Source organism: Corvus brachyrhynchos, unplaced genomic scaffold, assembly GCF_000691975.1.
Source record: "Corvus brachyrhynchos isolate BGI_N302 unplaced genomic scaffold, ASM69197v1 scaffold331, whole genome shotgun sequence".
In the NCBI taxonomy this organism is placed as follows: Eukaryota; Metazoa; Chordata; class Aves; order Passeriformes; family Corvidae; genus Corvus; species Corvus brachyrhynchos.
In genome coordinates this window covers 576,450-583,212 of record NW_008237229.1, presented here as the reverse complement: position 1 = coordinate 583,212, position 6,763 = coordinate 576,450, and positions in this window count along the sequence as shown.

Sequence of the window (6,763 nt, the reverse complement as noted above, 5' to 3'; positions counted from 1 at the left end):
TTGTATTATTAGCACACATCTTTTTTTTTTTTTTTTGCATTTATCACATCTCCTAACCTTGCATTATTACCAGTGAGCTGTACCAGCACACTCCCACCCACACCAAGGTCATTAATGAAAAATGGAACAGGCCCTCCTGGAAGATGGTATAAAAATGTATTGAAGACAGGAAGTTAGTTAAGTGACAGCCAACAAGGCTTTAGCATGGGCAAATCATGCCTGACTAATCTAGAGGTCTTCTATGGCGGACATCAATGGACAAGGGAAGAGCTACACATGTCACCTACCTGGACACCTGCACAGCCTTTAATATGGTCCCCCCCAACATTCTTACCCCTAAATTTGTGAGATACGGGTTTGATGCACGGTAGATGGACAAGGAGGGTGGTTGCACCCAAAGAGTTCCAGTCAATGCCTGAAGTGAAAATCAGCCACAAGCGGTGTCCCTCAGGGATGCATCCTGGGACCAGTACTATTCAATGTCTTCATCAATGACACTGACAGTGGGAGTGACATCACCCTCAGCAAGTTTGCACAGGACACCAAGTGAGCGACGCAGTGGACTCACTGGAGGCAAGGGATGCCATCCACAGGGACCTTGACAGGAGCGATGGGTGGGCCCATGGAAATCTCCTGAGGTTCAACAAAGCCAAGTGTCAGGTCCTGCACACGGGTCAGGGCAACCCCCAATATAACAGACAGAGAAGGTCTCAGATCAGACTGCCACACTGTACCTGGGACACTGCATTTTATTCCATGTTCCATCTACCTCCATGTCTTTAATTATTCTTTCCACTAAGGCTTTGCTTCTTATTGAGGCCAGACCAATTTCAGCATTGAAGTGTCAGATTAAGATTTTACTCCTAGTAAGACCACATTTTGAGAAACAAAGGAGAGAAAAATTCTGATTTGACTATTTTTTTTAATTTCAGGCAAACACTTATTTTTCTTTTTTTTTTTCCTCTTCCATGTTATTAAACACATGAAGTCCTACACCAAGTTAATATTCAGCAAACTATCTTAATTCACAAGACCTTACTCATATAGGAATGAAGTGAAAATATCTATTTTAATTTACATAACCATTTACTTCTAAATACTTTTAAATACTAAAATGAAATACGACATCTACATTGCTAAATAATTTTAAATGCCAGGAAATAACCTTATACAATACAAAACAACACTGAAAGGAAAGAGAAGCTAAGGGCCAAGATAACCATGCCCCAAGTAAAGTCTTACCACCTTAAGAAAAACAAAGTTAGTAAAATTCTAACTTGTGTTTATGCATTTTCATTTTCAACAATACTACATCAGAAATTATCTTAGTAGAGTCATTTTGCTGATTTTTTTTTTTTTTTTAAAGAAATTAGCTTACACTCACTTATCAGGTTCATCTGACACCACAAGCCTTGTAAACTGACAACTTCCAAACTGGAAAATGTAATACTTATCTAATTAGTCGGGGTTGGTTTTCCACTTTTAATACAGCAAGTTCTCTTCAGAAATCTTTTCTACTTGAATTCATGGCTCATAAGGAGAGCATGTAAAACCCTTTAATGATGGTCACAAAGACCTGGTTAACAAACATCTCCCAAAGACGAAGTCAGTCAGAAAGTGAAACATTCACAAACCACAGTCAAGTCAAAACAGGAACAATTTATATTTCCACAATGGAAAACTGGTACACGAACTATTCAGACCTATTTACTGATGCAATAAAACAACTCCTCTCAAACCCCTCTAACTTTCTACTTTTCAACCTGGCCTTGAACAACAGTACGCTGCTCATGAATAATAAAGAATGTCTTTATAATATTAATAAAAATGTCTTGTGGTGATCTAGAACACTTGCTTACACTATCAACAAGCAGCATGAGTAGGCACTTTATAGTAATTACAATGCAAAGGTGAAGCTTTTATACCAATAATCATTGTTACACACTAGAAGAACAAGATGTGAGGTTTGGATAGTGTTTCACTGTTTAGTGAAGCAACAGCAGTATTAAGCAAAACCAAGCCCTATAAATTTCAGGTAAAGGACAAAACGTCTAAATCTTCACTGCTGTATACCTCTGTCACCACAGGAAAATATTCCAGTACTAAATCTTAAAACAAATGACGAACTAGTTTTGCCAAAATACAATCAAACACTATAATACACCTGACTTCACAGATCAATATAACTTCCTTTTTACAAGGCAGTTTTAAATGCAGTCTAGCACAGTGGTAGATATGATTGTATAACACAATACCACCTCATAAACAACACCAGGTAAAAAACATTATCTTCCTTTTTCTTCCTCAACATATTCCCACAAATCATCCTGTGCTTCAATTCTCATTAATACTCATAATTTAAGAAAAAAAAATACTAACAAATACTACATTTGAGCCATGAAACAATGGATAGAAGCATATGTATAGGAAGTGCAAACAATGACAAGAATCACTCTTGTATTTAAAAGAAAAAAAAGTCAGACTACATGTTGAATACTGAGTCATTTTATTGCCATCACGCAATACTCAGCCAGCAAAAATATTAACTTAAATGGAACCATTTCAAAGTATCAGAAAGTCACAACTATATTAGTAATCACTTGCAATCAGTTTTTCCCCCCTACACTCCCACTGTTTCATTTCAAAAATGTTCCTGAATGAAGATACCAGAAAATTGACATCCCAATCACCTTTTTTTTCTCTAACTTATCTTAGAAAATTGGGACATCACAAATTCACTCATACTTTGAAGAAAATGAAAACAGGCATAAAATTTGACATAATCAAGATACACACAAGTAGGGCAGTAAGATCACATTTGAGGACTTCAAACTGCCTACACCAAAAGGCATCCTAGGCCAATTCTGGCAACAGACCTTGAGGGCAGGAGATGCATTTAACATTGAGCTATTTTTGCCTTTAAATTCCACCTTCTCGATTTGCAGCAACACATAGCCTGTGGCTTTCAATGTTACCAATAGCAGTGTAATGATTACAAAACAATCTACAGCAATATTTTGTATTATTTAAAAGGTTGTCGAAATCTGCATTTCAGAATAAGTTGCAATACTTGAGTGAAGTGCTCTCTACCTCCCATGAAAAGTCATTTGAACATATACCAGCTGATAGTTGATTTTATACACTGACAATTCTATACTATGATTCAGATCAACAATCAGAAATTAAACATCCTCTGTTATACTGATCCCTTCTAGTAACTCAACCCATCATAGAAAACGTACTCCACACAGACACATTCCAAATTTTATTTTAGTCTGCTAAAGGAAAAGAGTGCCTCATTATTTTGAGATGTTTACAAAGGTAACATGACTGGACCTCACCCACCTGTAAGCAAGAACTTCAATAAAGGGTATAAATTTAGAATATTCAGACATTTTTGTAATTTCTTATTGCTAGTCAGACACATCTGAATCGCACGAAATTCAAATTCTGAACACTGTCTACTAATCTTCCAAAGCTCATCAAATCCACTAGTGTTGATTTTCAATTAGGTGTTACAGAAGCATGTCTTATGACTGATTTAAACATTTGGCGAAGGTTTCTAAAGTTTTTTTAAACAAAGGACCATCATCAAAGACCAACTTAAATACATGTTACATAAAATTGCAGAACTGGCTTCTTTGGTTTAAGGAAGAAGGAGTTTCCATAAAAGTGCTACAAATTTTCAAACTTAAAACTTCAAATGCTGCTATTAAACTACATGACTGCTAACAAAAAAAAGTATTAAAAAGCGCATTTACTCACAGGGAACCAACTCCAAATTCCCATAATGTTCACTAAACTAGAGCTACTGATAACCATTACATGTAAGAGTCACATGAAGAAGACACCAGTAAGAAGCAGATGTTCCACCTTCCAGATGGGTTGCTTTTAACTGTCTTGTGTTTCAATTCTTCCTATCCAGTCCTAAATAAACTCCAACAACTTCAGATTTGAGAAGTTAAACAAAATACATTGGAATACAAAAGAAAGCCAACCTACAGGAGCAAAATGGCTGAAGAACCTGGGTACAAGAACCATGAGGCAGATTCTCAGTGCTCCATACTGAGCGTCTGAAAGTGATATTACATAGTTTATCAACTGCCTCTTGGTTTCATCACGTTTAAGTACAGTGTTTCCCTTTGTCACATTTGTACAACACTGTGAAAAATACTTATTTATATTGTGGTTTTTCTTAGATATTCCTGATAGTTTCAGAATCCAAAGAAACCTAACTACCACAGGGGGACAGAGGGAATTAACCACAACCCAAACACTATTAATGATTGAAATTTCTAGGACTATAAAGCACTATAAAAAAAGGATTGCAATCTTGGACACCAAGGGAAATATGTAATGTGTTAACCACCATAGGACATGTTCTTTAGAACTCCCCTTGAATCGTGCTGAATAAAATTCAAGGATAAATGTATTACAGACCTTATTTTTGCTGACAGAGTAAATTAGGTTATATTAATTTTAAAAAGCAGTTTCATCAGGCAATGATGAATTTAAAGTCTTGTTAACAACTCCTTAAGATAAGTACTACGTGTCTTTTAATTGAAATAGTTGTTTGTATAGGGGCACACTATCACATTTCACTGTTATCCTAAAGGTCAGCAAATCCATTACAACTTCCTGAGGCAAGAAAACCAACAAAATTATTTGTTCTGTTCAAATCTTTAGACTTAAACTGGATCTCTGTTACATATGCACCAACAGTATTAAGTCAAAAATAATAATGGATAATTGTACCAATAAAATAACTTCGAATAACCTGCTACACTTAAAAAATATATACTTTTATTCACTTAACAAAGTTTTATGCTTTTCCTACACTATGCTACATTTATTCTGAGTCATATATTTGCTTTCTTACTGACCAATTACTTTTTAAAAGGTGACACTCAGAATTCCCTACTGCCAATATTATATTCTTCAACAAGGTACTTTAGAACTGGGTTAGTTTGTGGCCCACAAACCTTTTTAAACACCTCTAAATAATAAGCAGTTAGAAAATATTTATTGAGAGTGCACTCGATGCTCTCTCAATTGATAGCACTTTCTATAGTATATTACTGCAATAATACAGTAATAGAGAGTGCTGCAGTCTCATTATGCTTCATATTTTGTTTTTGCTTAGTCTGCTCTACAGACATTTTCCTAATATATGCATTAGCCTGAAACCAAAGTTTATGCCTAAAGAATACACATTTCATGCTCTCAGTGCATAAACACACAGCACAATAAAGATCACTGACTGACAACAGCTTCACACAGACAGAATTTCTATTATAGTATTTATTCTATCAACACACTCCTTCACAGCACACCAATACGGCTTAGTTCCAGCTCAAAGACAGCTCAACATTTGCAGGCTTTGAATTAGACACAGTAATTTTTTAATTTAAAAAAAATTAAAATCATGCATTTTCCTCCAACCTGTTCTTGCAGTAAGAATACAGCATACTGAAATATGAGTGGCAGCATTTTAACAACAGAAAACCCAAGTGAAAATGACAAGTTCCTGCTATGGTTTTGACTCTGTGTATGAAAGTGCAATTTAAAAAAAAAAGCTATCAAGAAATTAATATGCAAGGTTAGACAGATTTTGGCGTTTAATTGATTTGATAGACCAAATAAAACAAGTATAGTTTGCTAATTTATCTAAATGCTAGGCCAGACCAAAGATATTTTGGGGGAATACAGTGTTCTTTTCTAATACAAACATTCATTTGTTCTAGTTGTCCATTTGAAGATTTTTACAACATCATAAATTCCACTCTGTCCTCTAAAACAATGAAAAATGAGCCTACTAAAAGTGGAAAACAGAAGCATGCACAGGATTAGGCACGTACATGTGCTGACAACAGTCAGCAAAAATGTAACTTCACATAATATTAACTGTTTTTTTTTTTTTTAAAAATCTAATACTGATGATTCTAAATCCAAAAGGTTCTGAGATTTTTCTCAATGCCCCTTACAGCTACAAGATATCATCACGGGGTACTACCAAAACCTACATGTTCTGTCACGCTTTTCTTTATGCCCTTGCCTTTCAACGATCACCCATTTTTGACAGAGCCCTCCCTTTCACATCTCACTGATGAGGAGAGAAAACCACAGACACACACGATACCAGCACTAGCTGGGACCTATTTTGACAGCAGCACGTCAGCGGTCACAGCCATGCGGTCGGCACGCAACACACAGGACACATAAAACTTCTGAAACGCACACATTCCTTTTCCCTCATTCCCAGGGAAGACGCGAGCTCCCTGTTTACGTTCCGATAGCCTGCCTGAGACATGACAGCTTTGGGAAAAGGGCGGGGAGCCCTTTGCCGGGCTGGGACGCACCGGGACGAGGGCGCGGGTGCCTGGCAGAGATGCTGCAGAGCCGCACCAGCCCCGCGGGGACACCGGGGCCTAAACGCACACATTCCTTTTCCCTCATTCCCAGGGAAGACGCGAGCTCCCTGTTTACGTTCCGATAGCCTGCCTGAGACATGACAGCTTTGGGAAAAGGGCGGGGAGCCCTTTGCCGGGCTGGGACGCACCGGGACGAGGGCGCGGGTGCCTGGCAGAGATGCTGCAGAGCCGCACCAGCCCCGCGGGGACACCGGGGCCTCAACACGCCTGAAAGGAAAACTGGGACAAGGCCAGACGTGAGGGCAGCCTCGTGAAGCCTGGAACCCCGCAAGGCTTCCACCGCCCGCTCCAGGGCCTCTCCTGCCCGCTGCTGCCAGAGGGAGCCCGCACCG